Source organism: Rattus norvegicus, chromosome 3 (assembly GCF_036323735.1).
Source record: "Rattus norvegicus strain BN/NHsdMcwi chromosome 3, GRCr8, whole genome shotgun sequence".
In the NCBI taxonomy this organism is placed as follows: domain Eukaryota; kingdom Metazoa; phylum Chordata; class Mammalia; order Rodentia; family Muridae; genus Rattus; species Rattus norvegicus.
Window position 1 is genome coordinate 179,474,887 of NC_086021.1, and position 27,049 is coordinate 179,501,935.

General features: G+C 47.7%; 1 long non-coding RNA gene across 1 annotated transcript; it reads right to left on the reverse strand.

Annotated features, from left to right (window-relative positions):
- Positions 1-17,327: 17,327 nt before the first annotated feature.
- LOC134486491 (uncharacterized) lies at positions 17,328-20,230 on the reverse strand. The gene is made up of 2 exons (XR_010065502.1): positions 20,145-20,230; positions 17,328-17,605 (listed from the first exon to the last, which is right to left on the reverse strand). It is a non-coding gene; the product is annotated as an uncharacterized LOC134486491 (long non-coding RNA).
- Between the last annotated feature and the right edge of the window lie 6,819 nt (positions 20,231-27,049).

The following is a 27,049-nucleotide window of genomic DNA, read 5'->3' on the forward strand; positions in this document are numbered from 1 at the left end:
CTATCGAAAATGAAATAAAAACACCAACAAAGAGTCCTGTGTTTCCCCGACTCCTTTTCATTTCTCTTGCTCCTCCCTACCTTTTCCAGCCTGGTCAGCCATTGATCTCAGAGAAACGCACATCTTTCCTAAGTGTCTCTAGCAGAGAGTCCTGGGGAAGAGACTCTTGGACCTTGGGACCTGTGCATCATCTTGGTTCAAAGGTCAAAGGAGGGTCAACTGAGGGTAACCCCCATAGGATCACCTAACTTTCTCCTATGGAATTCACAGGATCACCCCAGGCATGGGTGTTCTGGGCTACAGAATTCCCTGGTGAGGTCGGTTGCTGGCCTGTGAAGAAGAGAAGGTTGAACAGCCTCCCTTGACTCTGTTGCCAGCCTTGGACATGTCCCAGTAACCTAAAGATCTCTTTAGGCCAACTCTTTAAAAGTCCCATCACCTTTGCCACTAATCCCATCGCTAACCGCCAACATTTGGAACACTGAGAGTCATCTAGCTCTCAAATTTAGGAAGTAGTTGCCCATGGGAATGAAGACTGGGCAGGCCAATGGCTCCCCCACTGTTGACGTTCTGAGCCCTGAGGGGTGGACGTAGTCTTACAGGCAGAGCCTTTTTTTTTTTTTTTTTTTTTTTGGTTCTTTTTTTGGAGCTGGGGACCGAACCCAGGGCCTTGCGCTTCCTAGGCAAGCGCTCTATAGGCAGAGCCTTACTGTCAACGTCAGCAATGGCTGAACGTCATTGAGGTTGTTGACATTTCTTTCAAAATAATTCTAGAGGAGGCCTCATAAAAATGGGTAACAATTGGGGGTAGAGGGCTGGAGAGATGGCTCAGCGGTTAAGAGCACTGACTGCTCTTCCAGAGGTCCTGAGTTCAATTCCCAGCAACCACATGGTGGCTCACAGCCATCTGTAATGGGATGATGCGCTCTTTGGTGGATCTGAAGACAGCCACAGTGTACTCATATTAAATAAATAAATATAAATAAATAAATAAATAATTCTTTAAAAAAATGGGACTAGAGGGACAACTCAGTGGTTAAAAGCACTGGCTGCCCTTGGAGAGAACCCAAATTCTGATCCCAGTACCCTACCCACAGACAGGCCTCCTCACGACTATCCATTTAATTCTGGTTCCGAGGATCTGACGCCCTCTTCTGGTCTCCCCAGGCACTGCACGCGCATGATGTACAGCGGTTTAGGCAAACACTCATACCCATAAAATAAAAAAAATTAATAAAATAAAATATCCATAAAATAAAAAAAAACCAAACCCAGACATATTTGTGAGCCTGTGAGTTGTCCATGGACACAGTCCCAGATCCTGAGGAACTGAGAAGCCCACTTCCCGTCGAGTATTGTAAACAGAAAGGAACGCCAAGTCGGGGTGGGCTCCACCCTGTGCTAGGTGCGTGATCTTTCTCCGGTTATTTGATCTCTTCCGTCCTGGTTGTCTCCAATCTTAAAGACCATTAATGATGTCAGACCAATTAATGATGCCTGCGAAACTCCAAAATGCCAGGGAGTCGGGGCATTATTTAAACTCGCTCTTCAAGTATTTGACTAAGAGGCTCGCTCATTTGAGTGGTTTCTTTTTAGAATCGGTGACTTACTTCTCTTCCCTTCCCCCCCTCCCCGCTTCCTTTTCCTTTGTTGGTTAACACAGAGATAGCAAGGTTATGGTAAAAGGGACCCTTTTTTATTTTCTACACCGTTCTGAAAGGTAAGTTTTGTTCACCTGGTTTATTACCAATCTCTTGTGTTCCCGGTGTTGAAAAAAAAAAAACAAAAAACAAAACAAACCAAAAACCCAGAGGGTAAGGTAGGACTTATTTACAGTTCAGTGGTTCCTACTACCAAAAGAACCGTTTCCTCGAGGGGGCGGAAACTATGTCCCAGTGAAGTGCATCCAGTCTGTTCTCAATTCTGTGGCTCCGTCCCATCTTGCTAACACCCTAACCAGTTAAATCAGTGAGATTTAAGCGCCTGGTCTTTGTCTCAACACATCAGAAAAGCCGGAAAAACGTCTGAGCAAATTGTGGAGCCCAGTTGTAGGAGAAGGGCGGAAGGCAGCCCAGAAACAAATGACCTAATCCGGTGTCAGATGCAGAGGCTTAATGACTCCTGTCTGAAGAGAGACTTCCAGGCCAGGTTCCTTCCTAAGCAAGCAGGAGAAAATTGGCCTTTTGATCTAAGGCAGTTGAGGGAAAATTTCTGTTTTCGCCTCTAGTAGTAAACACGCTTTGATTCTGATTAGATTTGTAATGGACTAAAGCCTCTCTTTGGTGTTTCCAGTTACAGATACCAAGTTTCTAGTTGTAGAGACAGGCTTTTTGGGGGGTGGGGTGGGGTGGGGGACAGACATTATTGTCATTGCTTCCTTGGATAGGTTTTTACTGTCTTGTTTTAGTTCTAAACCTTGCTGCAGGGGGGCTAAGAATCACCTGTTAGAATGCTTACTTAGCAGGCAGAGGCCCTGAGCTCAGTCCCCAGAACCTCAGGAGTGGTAGGCCCTACTGTCCTGCCAGGACTTGGGAGGTACAGGCAGGAGGCTCAGAAGTTCAAGTCTACCCTCAGCTTTGAAGTAAATCCAAGGCAAGCCAGGGCTACAGGAGACTCTGTCTCAAAACAAAACCAAAAACAAACAAAACAAAAAAACATTGCTACAGGAGACACATACATTGTAGAAGCCTGAAAACATCTCTAGGGACCCTACATTCTCACCAGAAGCTTTTGTGTGCATTCTGGAAAATTCCAGCGTTTATGAAGTTGGAGACTCCACGCTGATATTTATCAGGATTCAGATTTGAATCATACACACAGCACAGGAAAAAAAAGGGGAGGGGAGTTGATTTTTATTATGTGTTTGGAGAGGAGTCTCAGTGTTTACAGTCTGGGAACAGGATCCCAGCAGAAACCTTTCTGTTGTTAGGGAGGGCCAACATTCCCGGGTCCACCCACTCACGTAGAGACAGCCTTGGCTTTGGAGTGGAAATAACACTCTTCTTTTTACCAAATAGGACCTGGGAGATCTGCCCAGCTGCCCGTTTCTACAGCTGGAAATAACCAAAACCAGTGGCTGGGATCAGCTTTCTGCCCGCTGATCTGCCTCAGAATCTCCCGTCCCTTTCCGTTGGGCTACAAGGACTTCCGTCTTTCTGGATGAAACGCTGGCACCACCTTGGAGGTGGAAAGTCGGTTGCTGAGTTCTTTGGGGTTTTCTTTACTGGTTTTGTTCTGAGAATGGGGCAGATCTTACATCTGCAGGCTTTTGTAGACCCACGTGTCATGAGAACGTTTGAAAGGGGACATATATCGGAGTGTGTGGACTGGGGCAGACCCGGTGGGTAGATCTCATTTAGCTTTCCTCCCAACGCGTTTTCAAGTCACATATGTTGACCACACGTAGCGAGCAGGATTGGTTATTCCAAGCTTTGACCTTTACAGGCACCGGCCAGGGGATAATAACCAGAGTGGTTCTTCAAGGTTATCGGAGAACTCCGACCACACCCCATTTTCAAAGCCTAACATACAAGCGAGCGGGACAGATTTCTCCTGATTGCCTTAGATGTCGTCTCCCCAAATACTTCATCTAAGTGAATCGCTGCTCACGGACCGACTGGGAAGCCAATGGCTACTCTTTTATTTTTGAGTCACTAAGATAAGTTGGGGGGCTGGGGATTTAGCTCAGTGGTAGAGCGCTTACCTAGGAAGCACAAGGCCCTGGGTTCGGTCCCCAGCTCCGAAAAAAAAAAACCAAAAAAAAAAAAAAAAAAAAAAAAAAGATAAGTTGGAAACAAGTTTCGGAAACTCAGCATGGGCTGGGGAGATGGCTCCGTGGGTAAACTGCTTGATGCACAAATGTGAAGTCCTGAGTTTGATTCCCGAGAACCCATGTAAAAAGCCAGGTTTGGTGACCTGCGTCTATAATCCCAGAGCTGAGAGGGCAGAGGCAAGGGAGTGTTCCGAGGGCTTGTGCCAGCTGCCTCATTTATTTAGGAGCTCTGGGTTGGGCAGTGGTGGCCACACCTTTAATCCCAGGCAGGAGAATGTCTTCCAGCTGGAGGCCAGCTTGGTCTACACAGCCAGTTCCAAGACAGTCAGGACTACATTGAAAGACTCTGTCTAAAAAGAAACTAACCAAATAATAAACGATCACCCTTCCCCCAAACCATAACAAGGCATGTGGCTCAGTCATCAAAAGCCTTTAGCTGCTCTGGTTGGAGACCCAAGTTTAGTTCCTAGCACTAATGTGTGGTAAACACGTGCTACTCCATCTCCCAGAGGTGCCTGCACACGTGTGGACACACCCCACTCATAGACACACATGAATAATTAGGAAAATAATAATAAAAAACATTTAAAAGCTTTTCGAGACAGGGTTCTTCCATGCATGCAGCCATGGCTGTCCTGGAACTCGCTTTGTAGGCCAGGCTGGCCTCGAACTCATCTAGATCCACCTTCTGCTTCTGGAGTGCTGGGTCTAAAAGGAGTGCACCACGGCACCCAGCTATAAATCTTAAAAAACGAAACAAAACAAAACAACAACATCCAAAGTGGACAGTTCCTGATGTCCTCTGACCTCTGAACACTTCTATACATACACATGTGTATGAACCCACAGGAACATGTTCCACACAGGACCATGTTCATACTTATACACACAACGTTCAAACAGACGACAAGAAAGCAGACGTTCTTTGACCTTCTTTTGTGAGGGGTGAAAAGGAGGCAGAACAGACTAGGGACGGGAGCTAAGTGCTTCGGGTCCGTAAAGCCACAAATCTGGGGATGAAGAAAAGCGGAGCAGTATTTTCTCAGTGGCAGGAACAGTGTTGATTCTCAGCGGCTGGCTTGTCTGCTCTGTATCAAGGCTTGGTGTGTGGGGTGCGGTGTCAGCACATGTGATCTTTGCCATGACCAGGGTTCTCTCGGTGAAAACACCCCAAGGATTTATTTTATTGGATTTGAACCCAGTAAATGCAGCCTTTGAGCCCTGCACAAAATCTCATTGTTCCAATACCAAACAAACCCAGAGTTCACTGTCAAGCTTGCCAGAGGGCAGGGGACCCGCGGCACCTGTAGGCGACAGGCTCTTCTAATAAACACTCTCAGGTGCTGTGCACCAGGCAGTCTGAGGGCTTCCTCGCGATCAAAGGTCGAGGGCTTTTTACAGTTTCAGCGGCCCTGCTGCTTCACGCTGTTTGCTTTCATTTCCCCGGGGCGGCACTGTCTAATCAGGGCTTAAGTTCTTACTGCGCTTCATGCAGGAGCTCAAGTTCCCCACGCCCGCCCGCAGTCGTCACACCCCCACAGAGGAGCTTTACAGAGGATCTCCACACTACGTAAACGGGATTTCCACGACCGCAGGTTTACTCTGTGAATACAGGAAGTACCGCGGTGTTGAATTTGACCTCGATGGACGCAGGGGGGATTGTGCCGTATCAATGCTGTCGCCAGAGCTGGGGGTTCACTTTATCAGAATTAAATAAAAACGTGCGACGTGGGGCTGGAGAGATGGCTCAGTGGTTACGAGCACGGACTGCTCTTCCAGAGGTCCTGAGTTCAAATCCCAGCAACCACACGGTGGCTCGCAAGCATCTGTAGCCTTCTTCTGGTGCATCTGAAGATGTGCATTAAATAAATATATCTTTAAAAAAAAAAAAAAAAGAGTACAGGGGTTGGGGATTTAGCTCAGTGGTAGAGCGCTTGCCTAGCAAGGGCAAGGCCCTGGGTTCGGTCCCCAGCTCCGAAAAAAAAGAAAAAAGAAAAAAAAAAAAAAGAGTACAATGTGGCCGTAAATAGCGACAGAGGAAGGACAATCTATTTGTTTAGTCTCTACACTTGTGCTTCAAATGCATTATTCTCCGGGTCATTTACAGGGAAAAAAAAAACTATTCCCGGCTTCTAAGTCTAGAGGAATCTCATAGAGGCAGACACAAGATATTTCCACCACTTAATAAAAGACTTATCTTAATGCGTATGTGTCTGTGAGGGTGTGTGCACATGAATGCAGACGCCTTCGGAGTCCGGAAAAGGGTGTTGACACCCTGCAGTTGAAGTTACAGTCGCTTGCCAGCCTTTGGGTGTGGGTGCTGGGAGCGGACTCTGAGTACTCCGCAAGACCAGGAAGTGTTGGTCCAGGTAAGCCCTGGTCCATCTCCCTGCCCCCACTTACAGCGAGCGGTTTCTCCATCCCGTACTACAGATGAGAGTGCCGGAGAAGACTGACCGTGAGCTTTTCTGATAACACCATCATCTATTACGGATTTCTCAAACATTACGTCCACAGAAAGGTTTTTAAAGAAATACTTCCAGATCCCAACCAGTTCTCTCCACGCTATGAGCTTCTGTAGGTTGGTGTCGTTTAAGCAGGGGAAGGCAGGTACAGGATAGAACGAGGCCTGTCATTGGACGAGAAGGAAGGATGGGCGGGAGAAAAGTTTTGGAGAGGCAGAGGGGGCCAGAGGGGGGGGGGGGAGGAGGAGGAGGAGGAGGAAGAAGAGGAAGAAGAGGAGAGAACATGGCGGCAGTGTTAAGATTTCTCTCTGCCCATTTACAGGTTGTTATGACTATTCTTAAGGGATGGATATAGACAGGATTTTGGGCTGTCTAGATGGGCAAACTATATCTTATCTAGGTGGGTGGTTTGTATCCTTATCAATTGGTTGTGAGTTTATTGTGTGAATGTATTGTGGATTGAGAATTTAACATGTAAATCTGATTGTTGGGTTACAGTTTGTTGAGTCCTGATTTTACAGGGTGGCTGGAACCAGAGAGTCCGCAGAGAGCCGCCGGGAGAGACACTAATCTGAGATGAATTAGTGCTAGTTCCAGTGGCACATGTGTGCTAACATTTCAACTTGCCAAGGAAGATGTATGCATGAGTCCAACAGTGGTACAACTGTTATGGGGGTAGCTGACTGATTTCTGACTGGATTTGGAGTCTGCTCAACAGAAGCCGATTTCGAATCTGTTACTACACTCTACTCTTAAAACCTTCGGTTGAGAAGATCATAGACCCAGTGATCTGCCAGTTTATTCCGATAAGTGGATATTGTGTCGGTTTGAATAAGAATGAGCCACACAGGTTCATATATTTGAGTACTTAGTCCCCAGGGAGTGGCACTACTTAAGAAGAACTAGAAAGATTAGGGGGTGTGGATCTGTTGAAGGAATGTGTTACTGGGGATGGGCTTCGGGGTTTCAAAAGCCCACGCCAAGCCCAGCGTTTCTGCAGACCAGGATGCAGACCTCTTAGCTCCTCCTCCACCATCGTGTCCGCCTGCAGGCTGCCACGCTGATGACGATGGACTGAAGCTCTGAAACTGTGGGCCAGCCCCGATTAAACGCGTTCTTTTACAACAGTTGCCTTGGCCATGGTGTCTCTTCAGAACCCTGCAACAGTGACTAAGACAGTCATGTGGTTGAATTGCCTTCGAAATGCTTATGTTTATACCCACAGACCTGGGATGCTCTCCTACCTCAGCCAGAGCAGCTCGTTCACACAGCAGGCAGCAGACATGGAGAGAGGAATTGCTTCAAAGTTCAGAGAATAAGGAAGTGAGCGCTCAGCCCTAAACAAAGCCATCTACATTGACTGTGCCTGCACCAAAGCTCAGGGGACATCGTGGAAGAGAGGGTGGGAATGCCAGGGTCGTCGTACTCATGAGCTCACAGCACTTAGGGCTACCTGCATAGGACCTATGCAAGATCACAGGAGGCAAAATTCCAGCATCGATACAGTGGATGGCTCCCAGCCCCACACCATACTGAAGAGCCATTGGTGGGGAGCTGCTGGGGGACGCAGAGGCACTCTTTCTGGAGGAAGTGTGTCCGTCGCTGTTTTCCCATGCTCAGTGGACAGCTACATACCATATGAGTCGCACAATTAGGAGGGTTATCGAAAAAAATGCATGAAGTCCGAAGGGGCCGTTGGAGGAGAGAGGGAGGGAATTAGGAGAGGTATATGTGATCACATTTCGTTTTATAGATGCACGCAGTTCTCAGAAATAATAAAAAGGCAAAAACCTACTCTGAGTTATATACAAAAATTAATTTCTATTTTATTTTAATGATTTATCTATTTTCATTTATATGAGCACCCTGTAGCTGTCTTCAGACACATCAGAAGAGGGCATCGGATCCCATTAAAGAAAGGAGACCGGGCATGTAAAACGGAGTACAGACAAATTGCTTATCCATACTCCCACCCTTCCGTCCGACTCCCAACCCTGACACCCCATAGTTGATTCTAAGAGTGAAAGGCTTGTGTGGAAGTTGAAGGCATCAAAGGAGAGAAAGAAACGGTGTGTGACGGTGTGAAGAAGAATGGCCCCCAAGGGCTCCTAGGTTTGACTACTTGGTCTCCAACTGGTGGAACGGTTTGAGAAGGGTGGGGAGGCGTGGCCTTGTTGGGGGAGGCGTGGCCTTGTTGGGGGAGGCGTGTCACTTGGGGGCAGACTCTGAGGTTTCAAAGGACGCAAGGCATTCCCAATCTCTCTCTGGGGTTCAAAATTTGACCTCTCTCACGTTGTGTTCCTGCCTTTGCTCCACCATCACGGACCCTAACCCTCTGCAACCACAAGCCCAATAAAATGCCGTCTTGAATGCAAACCTTGGTCGCAGGTTTTTGTCACAGCAACAGAGAAGTAACAGAGACAGACAGACACACATAGGAGAGATGGGAGGAGGACAGGGAGGGGGAGATAGAGGGGGAGAGAGTTAGTGAGTAAGTTTTACCTTATTGACTTTATCTGAGAAAACCACTTGGATCAGGGGTCACCTTGACTTCTGCCCACCTCAGGCTGAGTTTCAGACAGCCCACTATACTTTCTTTTTCTTTTTTTAAAGATTTATTTATTTTATTTAAGTGAGTACACTATAGCTGTCTTCAGACACAGCAGAAGAGGGCATCAGATCTCATTACAGATGGTTCTGAGCCACCATGTGGTTGCTGGGATTTGAACTCAGGACCTCTGGAAGGGCAGTCAGTGCTTTTAACTGCTGAGCCACCTCTCCAGACCCCGCCACTGTGCTTTCTAAGGCTCTTTTTCCTGATGTTGAAGCATCAGCATGTGTGTCTGGGGGAAGCCAGGTAACAGCTACAGTGAGGATCTCAGAGGGTGTGTTTAAAGCGCACCCCAGAAAGATATCCCTGCTCCTGTGCACGGGGCCTTAGAGAAGCCCAGCAGATCGTCCCCGAATTAAAAGTAGGGAAAGAGGATGGAGAAGTAGTTCCACAGACACAGGCAGCCAAGCCACACACACTCCAGACTGAGAGGAAAGGCTTTGCGGGAAGCCATTGGGCCCATGAAGCCCAGGGTCATTCTTCGGGATCCCGGCTGCATCTAGCAGAGTGCAGGAGCGGGAGGCTTGTCTCTTGAAGAAGTTTCTCCCTGGAGGGAATTGTCTCACAATATTGTGATTGTTGAGCGGGGGTGGGGGGAGGGGGTTCTCGCTTTGACCCTTGCAGGCTGTGATCGAGACAGACACAGCAGCGCATCTTCTCCGTGGACGCCTCAGCATCGCCATGTGCAACTGGGAGAAGATGCTCTATAAAGCCCAGGGATGCCCTTCCGCCCTCGACTTCCGGACGACCCCGGTCTGCGTATTCTCCACCAGCTGGAGGGAAAAGAGACATTCAGAGCAAGCCGCGGTTCCCCGAGTGGTTCGCAGCGGGCACTTCCAGCTGGTTGGTCTTGTAAGGCTACCCCTTACCCTCCTGTGGCCTTGGGTGAGTTGACAGACCCCTCTGGAGTTTCTATTTCCCTCGCTTACAAAGCGGCAGCTGTTGTAAAAATCAAGTATGGTTAGTAACTGTCCCGTGGGGGTGGCACTCGTCATTCCGGGCAAGGGCTGGCCTGGCGTGCTTGCACAGTTCCTGTTTCTTGTGTGTTGTCCCTGAGACACTAGATTAAACTGGAGGAGGAATTCAGGACTGGTTTTAAAACCTGGACAGAAAGATGGGCCAGCTGGTAGGATTTGACCTCTGTGACTCACACAGCAGAAGGAAAGACAGACTTCTGAAAGTGGTCTTCTACCCTCCATGTGCACATTAGTGTGTGTGTGTGTGTGTGTGTGTGTGTGTGTGTACATGTGTTGAGATTACAGGCATGTACTATCATCCTGGGATTTTATTTTTCTTTTCTTTTTCTACTTTTTTTTTCTTTTTTTCCGGAGCTGGGGACCGAACCCAGGGCCTTGCGCTCGCTAGGCAAGCGCTCTACCGCTGAGCTAAATCCCCAACCCCTCTTTTTCTACTTTTGATTCAAGATCTCTTTAGGTAGTCCCGGTTGGCCTAGAAGTCCCTATGTAGAGTAGGCTGGCCTTGAACTCTTAGACATGTCTCTGTTATAGCCCTGGCTGGCCTTGAACTCTTAGCCTTCTGCCCCTGCTTTCCGAGTGCTGGGATTAAAAGTCTGCACCATCACGCTTGGCATTTCCAAATCCTTTCTTTCTTTCTTTTTTCTTTTTTTTTTTTTTTTAAAGATTTATTTATTTATTTTATGTACAGCATTCTGCCTGCATATGTGACTGCAGGCCAGAAGAGGGCACCAGATCTCATTACAGATGGTTGTGAGCCACTATGTGGTTGCTGGGAATTGAACTCATAGCCTCTGGAAGAGCAGTCAGTGCTCTTAACCGCTGAGCCATCTCTCCAGCCCCTCCAAATCCTTTCAAACTCAACAAGTGGCAACACCCAGAGAGGCTCAAGCTAGATGAAGTCTGCAGGGCCGGTGGCTTCCTGGCACTGCTGGAAACATAACTTACCCACGCTGAGTGCTGTCCATCCTGCCTGCAGCTGCCCCTCCCCAATCCGAATGTGTTCACTGTGTATAAACAGATATCTGGGGTATTAACATTTCATGGGGGATATTAAAGTTAAGATAATATAGAGACACCCCCCAAACCCTGGAGAAAGGGAAGTGAACAAGGGGATGTGTTATTGGCTCCCATGAGCTGGTCGGGGGGGACCCGTATCCTGCTGGGGACTACAGAATGATTCGAAGGGAGCTCTGGGTAGGTGGCTGTGGGTGATGACACGTAGGGATTTTATGAGCTTAGTTTGTGGGAAACTCCCTCAGAGTGAACACCATGACCGTCTGTTTTTTTCTCCTTGCTGGAAGGCTGGCTGAAGACAGGTACCACGGGGACCCTGACTCTGAGGTGAGGTTCCTTTGCCGTGGGGCTCTACACACTGGCCTGGATGAACTGGGGACCTATACCCAAGGAGCAGACGGGGATGATAGACGTCCAGTCATTTTCCCACATGATGAGCTGGACAGCAGTGGTGCACACCTTTAATCCTGGCTCTTGGGAGGCAGAGACAGGGAGATTTCTGAGTTTGAGGCCAGTCTGGTTTATAGAGTGAGTTCCAGGACATCCAGGGCTGCACAGAGAAACCTTGTCTTGGGGGTTTTGGGGGTGGAGGGGAGTGATTAGATGATTCAGTAGCAGTGAGGTTTCTAGGAGAGAAACTAATTCCTATAACTTCTTATCGGCAGGCTAATGCCTGCTTCCTTTTTCAAGTCTTTTCTTCCAAAATCCTGTTTTGTTTTGTTTTGTTTTGTTTTTTGTGGTTGTATGTATAGGTAGGTGTTTGTACATATGTGTCTGTGTGTGTGTGTGTGGGGGGCAGTCCAGGGGCCAACCTCACCTGTCGTTCTTCAGGCAGCACCCACACTGTTTTTCGAGACAGGGTCTCTCCCTGGCCTGGGTTGCTGAATCAGATCGAATAGCCTTTGAGCTACATGGTTCCGCCTGTCTCTGCTTCACGAACTCTGGGATTACACACGCCTGTCATTATGCCCAGTTCTTGTACATGGGTTTGGGGCCAAACACATAGGTCTTATTGACCTATTATATATGTGTCTGCTCAGAGGTCAGAGAGCAACTTGCTGGGACCAGTTGATTCCTTTGACCTGGGGATTGAACTCAGGTCATCAGGTTTGGCGGTAAGTGCCTTTAGCCACTGAGCCATTGAGTTAGTCCCCAAACCCAGATTCTAATGTACTTTGGAGTTTCCAATGACTAGGAACCCACAATGCACTTGGTGCTACACACACATCACTGGGGGTTGGGGGGAGCTCAGAAGGCTGAGTAGGAGCTGAGATGGCAGGAGCATCCCCTCAGGTCAGAGCCTTCAGCCTGCAGCCACCATATCGTCCATGCAGATTTAGTGCAAGCCAGGACTGTCGGCCCAGAAAACACCACCACACGCCTGCACATAACCTTTGCACACAGCTGCAGAAGATCGCATCTGTCACAGACATATAACCTTCTTGCTCTAAGGTGGCCGTTTTAAGGACAGGGATGGTGACGACCTCCTGGGAAATATTTTGGGAATTTGTTGCAAGTGGCTGTTTTTTGCTGAGCACAATCATGGGAGTAACTTTAACACTGGCCTGGTGTGGTCAGCAGAGTTATGGTGTGTGTGTGTGTGTGTGTGTGTGTGTGTGTGTGTGTGTATAAAAGCTGACATGCAGGGGCTGGGGATTTAGCTCAGTGGTAGAGCGCTTACCTAGGAAGCGCAAGGCCCTGGGTTCGGTCCCCAGCTCCGAAAAAAAGAACCAAAAAAAAAAAAAAAAAAAAAAAAAAGCTGACATGCAGTAAAATTCACCCTTTCCATGTGCACTGCAGTGAGTTTTGGCACACGCACGGGGCCATGCAAACACAGTGGAAATACTAATATGCCCATCAATGATGATCTCCAGAAATCTTTTTACATCCAGGCCCCCTCCCCTGATGCCCATCTTGGCAAGTTGCTGGCTTTCCATCCCTGGACTTTGGTGTTTTCCGGGGAGCTTTAGAATGGGGGTCAGACAGCTCAGAGCCTCACCGCTCCCATTAGTCCACAGATTGTTACTACGTCCCTGTCTCCCCCTGCAGACAGAACAGTTGGCTTGTCTTTCCCGGGAGGAGGACCGTCCATCTTAGCTTTAGATTTTGGAGGTTTTTTAAATGAAACATTATAAACGGGGCCATCCAGGTTCGGATGGAAGGAACTGGAAGGTTTTGTGACTCTTGGGAAATGACTAAGAGGGAGTTCACTGGGACTTATTTACCGCTAGAAACTGTTTTCTAAAAGAGCTGAACCAGAGGTCAGGGAGATGGCTCAATGGGTAAAGTGCCTGCTGTGCAAGCACAAGGACCTGAGTTCAAATCCTCAGCATCCAAATAGAACAAGCTGGGCATGGGCCGATGCGAGGTCTGAGTGGGTGAAGGTGCTTGTCGCTCAGCCTGACTACCTGAGCTTGATCCTCAGGACTCACATGGTGGGAGGAGAAAACGGACTCCTGCAAGTTTTCCTCTGACATCCATGCATGCAAGTGGCACACAAATACACACACACACACACACACACACACACACACACACACATGCACACATACACACGGATGCACACGAGCACACACACAAATGCACACAGACGCTCTCTCACACACATGTGCACATACACATACATATGCATACACATGTGCATGCATGTGCACACACACATACTCTGGAAAAGCATACATAGTGTCAGTAGAGCCAAGGGTGCTGCTTTGGTGAGATTAATTGCTCTCTGAGTCATTATATACCTTTCTTTCAGACACAGAGTCTCACGTAGCTCAGGCTGGCCCCAAATTCACCACCTATCAGAGGATGACCCTGAACTTGGGATGCTCGTGTCTCAACCTCTCCCGTGCTGGGATTCAGGTGTGTAACGACCACTCCCATTTTCTGCACTACCGGGAATGTGTGCTGGGCACACACACTACCAACCAAGCTATACCTTTTGTTACTACATCCGGGTTACAGCGTGTCATTTCCCGCTGAGGAGAGCGTGCCGTCCTGGAGGGAGAAGAGAAGCTAAATAAGAGAGCTGCGTCCTTTGCATATGGGGAAGGGAGCACGAAGCAATATTTGATAATAACGGTTAGCGTTTTCTACGATCTCACAGTCAGCCCAGAGCCCAGCAGCTCTGTCCCATTGAATGATGGACGCTAGGTACTAAGTGCCAAGACACTGACGCTCAGAACAGTGACAAGGTCCTGATGTCATTTCTGTTTCACACAAGAACAGATGAGAGTTCAGAGAGACTATGACGCTCCCCAGAGGCCATAGCTGGTACTGGAGGAGGAATCTGCCCGTGTTTATTTTATTGGCTGTCAGAAAACTACCTAGGCTTTCTTCACTCATGCAAACTGTTGTGGCTGACATGCTGTACCAGAGGAAAATATTTCATCACTCTTTCTAATTACTCCCAACCCCTGTCGTGTGTGTGTGTGTGTGTGTGTGTGTGTGTGTGTGTGTGTGTGTGGTGTTTGGTGTATATATGTGATGTTTGGCATGTGTGTGTATATTTGTGGTGTGTGTATGTGCATGTGTATGTGTGTGCAGTGTTTGATGTGAGTGTAAATGTTTGTATGGTATGTGTGTGTATTTGTAGTATATGTGTGTGTGTATGATGTGTGAGTGGTGTGTATGTACATGTGTGTGATGTATGTGTATTTGTGGTATATGTGTGTGTGATGTGTGTGTATGGTGTGTATGTACATGTGTGTGTGGTGTGCATGTACGTGTGTGTGTGTGTTTGTGGTGTGTGTATTTGTGGTATATGTGTGTGTGTGATGTGTGTATATGGTGTGTGTGTGATGTGTGCGTATGGTGTGTGTGTACATGTGTGTGTGATGTGCATGTACGTGTGTGTGTTTGTGGTGTGTGTATTTGTGGTATATGTGTGTGTGTGTGTGATGTGTGAGTGGTGTGTGTGTACATGTGTGTGTATATGTGTGTGTGGTGTGTGTATTTGTGGTGTATGTGTGTGTGTGATGTGTGAGTGGTGTGTATGTACGTGTGTGTGTACATGTGTGTGTGTATGTGTGTGTGTGGTGTGTGTATTTGTGGTGTATGTGTGTGTGTGATGTGTGAGTGGTGTGTATGTACGTGTGTGTGTGTGTGTGTGTGTGTGCACGCACACATATTTAAGTGCACTTTGCTCTCACAGGCTAGAAGATGGTCTATTATCCTCCAGAGCTTGAGTTACAGGCAACTGTGAGGTGCTCCTTATGGATGCTGGGAGTTGACTCCAGTCCTTGGCAAGAGTAGCAAAAGCTCCAACTCCCAAGTCCTCTCCAGCTCCTCCCACTCTTTCTTGCCCAGTTCAGCTACAATTGAGCTCCAAGTGTGGCTGTTTCTAGGCTACATAACCTCTCTGAGCTTCAGTTGGATTCCTGGGCTCAGCCTAGGGCTAATAGAGAGAGCAAGGCCAAGGAAACAGACTCCTGGGCCAGCACAGCAGGCTCTCAGGCAGTGCAGAAGAGACCCCAAAGTCGAGAGCTCCTGTCCATCATGAGATCTTCTAAAGGTAGAGCGAACACGTTCCCAAGGGTACCCTAGAGAGTAAGGACTCCTCCCATTTTAAGGCCATGCTTAAGTCCTAACACAGATATCCTGCCCCATAGCTTAAGGTGGCTGAGGCGCCACAATCAGTCCTCCTTACCGCCATAGCAGTTTTTGAAAAGGGCCAAGTGGCGAATCTCCAGACGTGCAGTCTCTGCTCATCACACAGCAGGAAAGCACATGGAAACGAACAATGGTCACTGTGTTCCAATGACAGCATAAGTGGCCGCTGGGGCTTAAATTTCGGTGTGGTAGCCAGTCTTTAAATCTCTGGGTTGGAATCCACTGTCTTTCTCTCCCTCTTCTCAAGAAAGTCTTCCACTTCTTCTAACCAAGTATAACCAGACATCGCTATTCCAACATATCCCAGTTAATTGACTGATGCTTTATGCTGAGAGTGGGAGACCGAGTCTGCATTTGCCCATCTGAGCCTTCCCAATGACCTGGGGTTGCTCGAATATTTGGTTTGAAAAACTCTGCAAAATTTTTCAGCGAAGAGGTTTGTCCGATGTTTAAATATATCCTGCTGCTAAGTATAATGAAAATATTTGCACACTTGAAATCGCACCTCTGTAATGGACAGCATTACCAGACGCCAGTTTGCTTTCCAGGTTCTGCGTTCGGTGCTTCCCCTCAGCTGTCCACAAAGTCATGGCATGAGTGGGTGTGTGCAGGTCTGGGGGAGATCAGAGGACACACACCAGGCAGCTCACTTGTCAACTTCAGGGGATCCAGTGCCCTCTTTTGGACTTCGAGGGCAACAGCACACAGGTGCATGTCCCCTCCCCCCATACACATATACACAGAATTTAAAATACAAATAAACGTTGTTTTTAAAAAAGCCAAAACATTGTGAAATTCAAAATGAAAATAGGAGAGTGTGAAAAGACTTCAATGCACATGAAATGTTGTGTGTCTCATTGTGGCTGAACGCTATGATCTCTAGTTACATATTTGGTATTTTTTTTTTTTTCGGAGCTGGGGACCGAACCCAGGGCCTTGCGCTTCCTAGGTAAGCGCTCTACCACTGAGCTAAATCCCCAGCCCCTTGGTATTTTTTTTAAGTGTGTATGTTTAATCTTGAATATTTTTAAACTGGAGCTGCATTATCCCAAATATAAAAATAAATTTCATAGTGTGGGTCCCGCTAATAGCCAGGACATGTATGCAGTCACAGGGGTTATTGATATTTTATATTTAATGCAGGGGTCTGGGGAGGTGGCTTAGTGAGTGAGTGTCCACTGCCCTAGCACGAGGACCTGAGTTCAAATACCCAGGACCCATCTAAGAAGCTGGGTACTGTCCACGGAGCATCTGTAACAGCAGCCATAGTGGCAGGAGACAGGGAGATTGGGGGCTGGTTGACTGTCAGCCTCATTCTGTCTTAAGGGAACAGGGTAGAGTGTGACAGTGGAAGGCAACCAATGGCTTTCTCTGGCCTCTGTGAATGCACACAAGCATGAACACCCTAGCATGCACACACACACGCACACATGCATACACATACACATACAAACACATGCAGCACACATGCACACATACACATGCACACACATGCACATAGACATATATACACGCACATGCACATGTACATATACACGCATACACATACAAACACACACCTATGTACATGAACACACACACGTGTACATGCACATGAACATACATGCACACACCTATGTACGTGCACACATACACATACACACATGCACACATACACATGCACACACATGCACATAGACATATATACACGCACATGCACATGTACATATACATGCATACACATACAAACACACACCTATGTACATGAACACACACGTGTACATGCACATGAACATACATGCACACACCTATGTATGTGCACACATACACATACACACATGCACACATACATGCACATGCACACACACATTGTAGTACTAATGTAATCAGGCAGCTGCTTACAATATATGATCTACTTGGACCTCCAGCAGTCCAGTAAAATCTCTGTCAAACAGAAGAAGATGTTACTGGGTTAATAATCAATCCATGAGTAAAGATAATGAGATAACTAAATAGAGGGAGATACATTCCTACTGACTCAGCCTGAGGCTTTGCTGTGGACAGAAACGACGCAGACGACGGGGCAGGAGACTCCTTCACGGAGTGAACACGGCCGCAGCACACTGGTTTGTAAAGATCTTCGAAGAACATTCAAGATTTGTCACTGGCCCTGAAACTGGAATAAAACAAAAAACCATATCAACCAATCGTGATAAGAGTAAGATTAGAATTTTGGGCTTTTTGTTTCATATTGATTTTGAGGCAGGGCTTCTCTGTGTCGTTCTGGTTGTCCTGGAACTGGCTGTGTGTACCAGGCTGACCTTGAACTCATGAACCTCCAAGGCACGGTTTAAAGTTTTGTTTTTATTAGCCTCTTTACTTTAAAGAAAGTTTTTATGTTTGTTATTATATGCAAGGGTGTTTTGCCTGAATGTGTGCGGTACTGTTACACCTTGCTACTAAGGTTATAGTCTACCATGTCCAGACAGCTCCTGTGAGCTCAGTGCAAAATGCCTTTTTCAACATGGCTTCCTTTTCTTTCCCTGATCTGGGAAGCCTGACCCCAACCTTCTACCTGAAAAAAATGTCACACAGTCCTTGGCAAACCAATACGTTCAACTTCCTCTTTCCCAATAAGGACCCACCCGGCAGGTACTTGGGAGCCTGGGAATGCCTCTCCATGCAAATGAAGCATTCATAATACTTTAAGCTCCAGCCAATCAATGCTTTTACATTTGCCCCGAAAACTCCTTCCTGCTCTGCATGTTCATGTACAGCCCTTGGTCGCCTGGACTAAGTGTATGCCCACCAACTGTTACCCAGAAGATGGCCTAAGAGAGCTGTTTCATTGAGTGCCGTCTAAAAGATCTATAACACTAAAATCCTGGGAGAAGACCTTCCTCAGAGAACCCCCGCACCCCGCACCTCCAGCCCCCAAACCCACTCCCAACTGGGCCAGGATCCTGCGACCCCACCTGTTCTAGACTCGCCCTGTGTGCGGCAGCACCTGGTCACCGAGAGAGGAGGACACAGAAGACGAGGAACCACGGCTGGTCCCCGACACGCACCACATACCACCCATGTGGAGTGCCCAAGAGGCCTCAGGAGGGCATAGGGTTCCCCAGTTAAACACGGTGACAAGCCACCAGGTGGGAGTTGGGAACTGAACCCAGGTCCCCTGAGTTCTTGACCACTGAGCAATTATTCCAGCTCCGTTTCCAGTCGTTAAAATGGTGACATCTGTTGCTTTCTCATTCAAGTAAATATTAACTTCCCTATTAAATTTTACTCTCAGAAAGGCCACGAATTGCTCTAAGTTCAAAAAAACAACAGTACAAATAAAACAAGCAAAAAACAGCTAAAAACAAAACAAACCCACAAACACCCTTTAAGCCCTGCTTGGTGGCTTCAGGCTGTACCTACTACGTGGGAGTGTGAGAGTTACCGTCAGTTGGAGGCCAGCCAGGATTTTAACCTGCACTAAAGAATGAGACCTTTGCCTCAACCCCTCACACTTTCTCCTCAGAGATTGTGGTCACCCATATAGCTAAAATCCAAGTATTTGGGAGGCTGAGGCAGGAAAAATGGTTAGTTCACGGCCAGCCTGGGTTACAGAGTGAGATCTGCTGGAGACAGCGTTTTCTGTTTGTTTGTGGTTGAGACACTGCCTTTCACTTTAACCCAGTCTAGCCTGGAACGCACTTCGTAGTTCCAGGTTGGCCGCAAACCGGCAGTGATCCTCCTGCCTCAGCTTCCTGCCTGTGAGGATTACGGGTATGAGCTCACCAACTCCCCACCTCTTTTATACTTCCACTTCATTGTTTTATTTATTATATTATATTAATTATATTACATTATAATTTATATCTGCATCGCCTAGTTAGATCAAACCTACAAACACCGTAAGCCTGGCGCCCCTTAGCTACGGCCGTGTTAATGACAAGTGAGAGAGCATCTCACCTCTCAGCCGTTTTGCATCATTTCTTCACCCTTACATGAACACCTGCAAGTGTCTCGCGGTCCAGCTCACCCAGGTGCCTGTAGCACCCGGGTTCTATATCCTTGGGCGAGTGCATCTGCTGGCCCAGCTAGGACAGCAAGCCCAGTGTCCACCCCACAGCAGGGCTGTGCTCCCCTCCCACCTTTGGACAGAGTCGGGAGGGGAGCTGGCTAACAAGATCCCCAGCTGGATCCCCAGGGCAAGACTGAGAGGGGTAGAGGTATTTCCTTAACACTAATTCAAAATACCCCAGGGTGTGTGTCCAAATAAAAACCTGGCCAAAACTAAAAGTAACACATAGTCTGTAACTGTGTGTCTCAAAGCGGCACAGACACATGTGGTATGAGAGGCACGGAAATTAAAATGATGGTGGTGGTGGTGGTGGTGGTGGTGGTGGTGGTGGTGGTGGTGGTGGTGGTGGTGATGATGTTGATGATGATGACGAGGACGAGGACGAGGACGACATGAATTGGTTGGCCGTTGGACAGAATTTTGTCTCTGTTTTTCTTATAAGCATGAACCCAAGTTAAAGGCATAAACCTACTTAAAAGGCAAGCCCGTGTGACCTTTGTTCCAGCTTCCATACTCAGACAATTTGTTGGGGTTCAAGAGATGGCACAGTGGGCAAGGACACTTGTTGGCATGAATGTGGGGACCTGGGCTCAGATCCCGGCACCCACATAGTAGCCAAGCTTGGCTGCTCTACAGCACCTACCGGCTGCCATCCTGGTTTTGGATTCAGGGAGAGAGCCTGTCTAGCCACAGTGTACAGGGGCGCAGCCTATGATCTGATAGATACATGCGCACGCATGCGCGGAAGCCTCACCGCCGAGAAAACCTCCGCATTAAGGCAGCAACGAAAACGAGGACCACAAAATGGCTCCACAGGTAAAGCTCCGTGCCCCCAGACTTGACAACTTGAGCTCAATGCCAGGACCTACACAGAGGAGGGAGAGACCGGACTCCCGATGGTTGTCCTCAGACCTCCATGTGTGCCCTGTGACTTTCACGTGTGAGCATACACACGAAAATAATATAAATAAATGCAATTTAAAACAATGAAAAAAGGGGTTGGGGATTTAGCTCAGTTGTAGAGCGCTTGCCTAGCAAGCGCAAGGCCCTGGGTTCGGTCTCAGCTCCGGAAAAAACAAACAAACAAACAAAAAAAACAATGAAAAAAAAAAAGCTCTTGGATGACAGCGGTGGAGGACTCTGAACACAGATGGCAACCAGTCAGGGCTGGGCCGTGACTGCTGCAAACCCACCCGAGGGGATGCTTCTGAATTCTAACGCCTGCAGCATTCCTCTGGAGCCCTCCACACAGGTTGCAAGGAGTATGAGTTTTCTGTTCGCCTCTCTTGCCAGCCTGTAATGGAATCCCCTTCTCAGCCTTGTTGTAGCTGAGGGGAAACGCTGGGCTGGAAAACAGCCCCAGAGAGAATGACATAGACACGGAAGTCAACAAAGCAGTTATGACACAACAGTTATGAACATGAGACAGAAATGACCTTGACCTAGAGCGCCAGGTGTGATAGTGCACGCCTTTAACCCCAGCACATGGGAGGCAGGGGCAGGCCATCTTCTGAGTTCTAGGACAGCCTTGTGCCGTTACACACCCTATCTCATCTGGGGCTGCTACCAGAACCTGACGTGCTTCTTCCACCCGCTGTTTATAGCCAATAGCGACAACTTGTTTGAAGGATTTTATATGCCCATTAGTCTATGAATAACCACAGCCTATCGTAGTTGCAGATACAGAGGGAGAAGGCCATCGTGACAATACAGACCTTTTCCAACATAGAAATTACCTCGCAAATACTGTTTAGTTCAGGGTCTGTCAGAGCCAGTCCTTCCAGAATGAGAGAACTCACCCAGTGTGAGCGGGTTTAACCACCAGCACCAGGGAACTACCGAGCATCGTGAATGATCCCACCCAGAACTTATGAATGCTGGGGAAGAGCTCTATCACTGAGCTCCATTTGTAAACTTTGGGTTTTGTTTGTTTGTTTGATGTGTAACACAGGCTACCTTCAGACTCTCAATCCTCCTGCCTCAGATTCCACAGTAAGTTCTCCACTGCTGTGTGGTCCTAGCTGGAATCTACTTTCTTTTACCGAGAACCGAACATGAGTCACACACGGAGTAAGTAAGAGCTTTCTTTCTCTACCAGCCTACCTTGTTTTTCCACTTGTGGTTTTGGTGTCATTACACAGCACAAGTCAGCTTCAAATCTGGGATCCTCCTGCCTCTGCCTCTCAAATGGTAACATTAGAGGCAGTCCTGGCCCCACCCCCTCCCCTTACCCCATGCCTGACTGTGTCCACGTGGTTTCCAATCCTCGTAGCAAAAGGGAGACCAGAGTAGAGACTCAGGAAAAAGTCTGACCCTGTTTGCGGCTTTCATACATACATTTTATGACATTGTAGGTCTGTGCCAAAAAAACGTGATCACCCAATTGTATATAGATGAGATCGGCTGAAGACAAGCAAGGTGACACACTCCATGGCTGTGTTGGCAACCTGAGCAGCCTCTTCCAGGCCAGGAATTGCTAATCTCTCTCCTGCTTCTGTTCACTGAGGACATGTTTTTTTTTACTGGGTGGCAGGGACGGCTGTGTTAAGTGTGTTCTCCGATTTATCAGGTGCCTCTGGTTCTAAAACGTTCATTCCCAGGGCCCTTGGAGAAACCCAGAGATGAAATCTTCCAAGCTAATGATAACACTTCCAGTAGTTTCCACTCCGGGCAGGGCCTAATTAGATGTGATTTTTACAGTAGTATCTGCAGATGAGACAGATAAGACGTCTCCATTCTGTCTGGAGTATGTCTTGCGGGGACAGTCTTAATTGAATCACTGGTAACTCTCCCTGGCTGCTAACTGGGGCTCTGGAAGCATCCTGGCTAAGCTATTGTCCAAGCAAAGGTTGTTATCGCTCTTTTGTTTGCGTTTTCTTTTGTTTGCGTTTTCGCCGGAGACTGCAGGAGCGAAAGGCAGTTTGGCAAGTGTGTAATGATAAAGGAGTCGTTTGGTTTAAACGCTCTCACCAAACAGTTTCTTATTGTTCCCAACTTCCAGAGCATGGCTGCTTTGGGCGTGGGTGGGCACACTATTCGGGGGGGGGGGAGCTTTGAGTTTACAGATAGAAAGAAGAAGGGGGGGGGAGCAAGAGTTCTGCTTTTGAGTTAGGAACGATCTTTAAAGGCATCCAAAGAAAGCTGGCTCAGTCTGAACCGGGAGAAGAAAAGGAGCCAGGGAAAGTTTGATTTGACTTCCTCTGCGCTTTGTTTATAGCGAGCGTTGGAGCAGAAAGGCTCGGAGGCAAAGCCCTGATCCACTTCCTGAACGCAGAGATAGACCCGCGCCGGTGGGTGTCGAATTCAACGTGGGCAGGGGACGAGCAAAAGTCCCGATCCATCGGGACTCAGAGCAAGTTTCTCAGTTCGCTTACGATCTGAAAAGAGAACCAAGGTCTCGACGGCGAGTGTCGCCAAGTACTCCCCCGCCCCTTCCCCGTGGCCACAGAAAGGTCTGGTGGGGGTGGACAGGGCAGTGTGTCCAGCCTGTTGCCATGGAGGCGGCTTAATCCGAAAACAGTCGAATTCAAAGCTCGCAGTAGAAAGGATGGGCTAGCATTGGAATGGTGACCGTTTACTTAGAAGAAAGCCTAAGTTGTAGCGCACAGAGATAAGCTGCCGCTGACTTCTCTCCAGCCTGCCGAAGCAGCCAAACCGGTTGGGCAACTTTCTTTCTTTTCTTTTCTTTTTTCTTTTGGATCAGGCCAGTACTGAATAGCAAGTAGCAACCTGGGACGTTAGGGAAAGGACAGCCCTCCCGCCCCCCCTTCCCAAGTCCTCCTGGGCAGAAGGCCTGTATCTTCTCACAGTTTAAAAAAACAGATGTGTGTGTGTGTGTGTGTGTGTGTGTGTGTGTGTGTGTGTGTGTGTGTGAACGCATTTGATTTTTGCTGTTTGTTGCCCCTAGTGTTTGAAGAAGAAAGGAAGACCTAGAGATTTAAATAACAGCTTTTTTTTTTTAGCTGTTTGATTGCCCTCTTCATGAATTCTCCCGTAGCTCGTTCTCCAGCTTTCTTCTTTCATCTTGAATTTATTGTTTTCTTATTTCTAACAAAACTAGTGAGTCTGTCTGCCAAGTTGGCGTCTTGTTCAGGACAGGATTGTGGCTGCTGGGTAAAAGGGCAAACCAAGCAAGAGAGAAATACAGTGTATCAGAGAATGCATTAGCTTCTGCAGGATTCGTGGACTCTCTCTCGCTGGCCCCTGGAACACCAGGAGAGACTGGGCCAGGTGGAGCTAGAAATGGGAGACAGGACAGAGTCAGGATGGGGTGATAAAGGTGACCAGGAGGGGAGCTTGCTTCTCTCCCTTCCTTCTGGTGAAAGCACTCTTGTGTGTTCCTATGAGAGTTACTGTGATGCTTCAGAGCGTGGGGGAGAGATTACTGCAAAACTAAGGCTAGAGGCCGTTTGAAGGGGGAATACTGCAGTGTTCAGGGATCTGAGACTTCCTGGGTTAGTATCAGAAGCTCTTCTCACTTGGAGCGCAGGACGCCAACAATTCTCTTGTAGCTCCTGCCTCTGCCAGGCTGTGTGCTCCTGCTTTTTGTGGAAGAAGCCTGGGTCAGGATTTGAGCAACGCAAAGCTCAGTGTTCATTGAACTCTCTTTTACCCACCCCACCCCCCTTCTCCGGTTGTGAAACATTGCAGAAACATAGTTCCTTTGGGGTGGAACTGATCTTGGCGCTAGACAACCATCTTTCCAGTGCTGAGAAGTTGAGTATCAAAGTTTCTAGAAGACTCAGAAATTGCAGAGTTTCAGGCTGGTCAGTTCTGTTTTACAGAGAGACAAACGTTTAAAAACACGAAGTCCTATTCTGCAAATACTTGGCTATTCTTCATAAAGGCTCTTTTGCCCTTTATAGAATGCTTACAGGATTCCTAAGTGTGCTCTTCCATTGCCCTGTGTTTTAAAATGGCCTATCTGCTATTTGAGAAGCTTCAAATAGCTTGGAGACTGCTTCAATTGGTCAGGAATAGCCTTTGTTTCTCATTGATCTGGAAACAAAAGACTCCAAGGAGAAGTTCACTTTGTTCCCGAATGCCATATGCAGATGAGCCTGTTGCTAATAAATTAAGTCAAGGATTTGAGTCTTTTCCAAACCTTATATTCTTGCGATCTCGCCTCAGGATTGACTGGGTCCCCCTAGGTCCCCCCTGTATCTTATTGTGTGGTGGCCTGATGCTGAAGCCATACACTCAGAATTAAAGTGGGATGGAGATTAGCCAATAGAAGGAACTAGCATCAAGGCAGGCAGAAGCCATCCTGTTGTTTCTAGGAAAGAGGTACCACAGACATCTAAGGCTCAGCTGCAGTATTTTTCACCCTCAGTTCCTTTCCCACTTCTACCCATTTTTCTGCACCTAGGATTCTACTACTGGTATCTTGACTATTGTGGGATTGATGGTTCTTTTTGGTGTATTAAAGGTCACACTAGATATCCATTGCTGCTGTAACAGTCAAGACAATCAAAGGGGTTTTAAAGTCTCTCTGCGGGGTTGGGAATTTAGCTCAGTGGTAGAGTGCTTGCCTAGCAAGCGGAAGGCCCTGGCTTCGGTCCCCAGCTCCGAAAAAAAGAAAAAAGAAAAAAAAAAATAAAGTCTCTCTGCACAGCCAAACATCTGGAGTGCGAGGAGAGGTCCCCTTAGGCTGAACACCTGTGTTCTAGAACAATCCACCCTCAGGTCCCTTGAAAAGGAAGACGTTCTCTTGGTGTTTGGCCAGACATGGGGAAAAAAAAAAAAAGACCTGTTCTAAAATGGGTATTTTAAACAGAATCTGTAGAACTAGAACTGAAACCGTTAAATGTAAGGGAGGAGGGGGAGGAGGGGCCGTCTAACCAGCAGCCCCTCAGGTTCCAGGAGAGACACAGAGCAGAGAGCTCTCCCAGTGGAAAGACACTCAGGATGGTTTTTATTTTGGTTTCCTTCCTGGTCTTCCGGTCTTCCCTAGCACAGTGACCTACCCACTGGTGAGTGTTTACAGGCAGCTGGAAAACTTGTCCCAGTACCTTTGCTTACATCCATGAAGTACATTTACTTAGTTTTCAATAGACAAAAGCAGGGCTGGAGAGATGGCTCAGTGGTTAGGAGCACTGACTGCTCTTCCAGAGGTCCTGAGTTCAAATCCCAGCAACCACATGGTGGCTCACAACCATCTGTGATGAGATCCGATGCCCTCTTCTGGTGTGTCTGAGGACAGCGACTGTGTGCTCAATAGACAAAAGTGGTCATGAACCATAATAACATTGATATGTGTTCCAATGAGGCACTATTCAGGTCAGAAATATAATTTCTGGAGTGAGGGAATATACTTTTACAAGAAGTTACTTTTTGGGGCTGGGGATTTAGCTCAGTGGTAGAGGGCTTGCTTAGCAAGCACAAGGCCCTGGGTTCGGTCCCCAGCTCCGAAAAAAAAAAGTTACTTTTACATTTTATTTTATTTCTCTGTGCCGAGGTCTGTGTAGACGAAACTCATTTTCTACCCTTAGGCGCCCCTTCCCATTTTTGATATATACAATTTTGATGTATAAGAATATTTTGTGTGGGGGCTGGGGATTTAGCTCAGTGGTAGAGCGCTTACCTAGGAAGTGCAAGGCCCTGGGTTCGGTCCCCAGCTCCGAAAAAAAGAACCAAAAAAAAAAAAAAAAGAATATTTTGTGTGGCGGGGCGGCAGGGGACATGGCTCAGCCAATGAAGTGTAAGCGCAAGGATTTGAGTTTGATCCTCAGAAGTTATGTAGAAAAGCTGGGCTTGCTAATGTGGTTTTGTAGCTGCTGTACTAGGGAGGAGACAGACAGGTGCTCCCCATGCTCCCCAGTGCTCCCCGTGCTCCCCAGTGCTCCCTGGTACTCACGATAGCCAGGCTAGTCAGCTGAGGAGTTTGAGGGCAAACGAGAGATGTTGATAAGACAAGGTAGACCTCATGTGAGAAGAGATACCGGAGGTCAGTCTCTGACCTCCATAGGCATGTACCAGCATGTGCGTGCCCACACATGCCTATACACATATTCCATGTCCTACAATCAGAAGGATAATGATGGGTGCTTTGATTGATTGCCTGGAACCACGGGGGATGGGGGAGCAGAGTGGCTAGTCTGGGAAACTCTCGGATGTCCCAGGCTCTGGGTGCCCGACTCAAGACCCTTGCCACTCTGCTGGTGGGGGACATTCTTAGCTTCTCTGCCTGCCTGACTTGGGGAACATTCTTAGCCTGTCTGCCTGGCTCCTTCCTTCCTTCCTGGACACTGAGGCTGTCGGTTCCTCTGCAGGACTGTCTGTGAGTGGCTAAAATAAGGACCGACTAACAAATTCAAAGCGAACGGAAAGGCCTCCCCAACCTCTCCGTATTGTCCTCCATGGCCCTTCTTAAAGATTTTCAGAGAAGAAATATTACCCATTCGCTTTATTATTTGTTGTAAATAAAAATAAATTTAAGTCCTATAATCCAGGCTGAGGGCTTTACTTTAGTTCCCAGTTCCCAGAATGCCGCCTGGTATGCTCCAGGCAGTGAATAAATACTGATTTAAGAGATGTGTGACCCTCTTG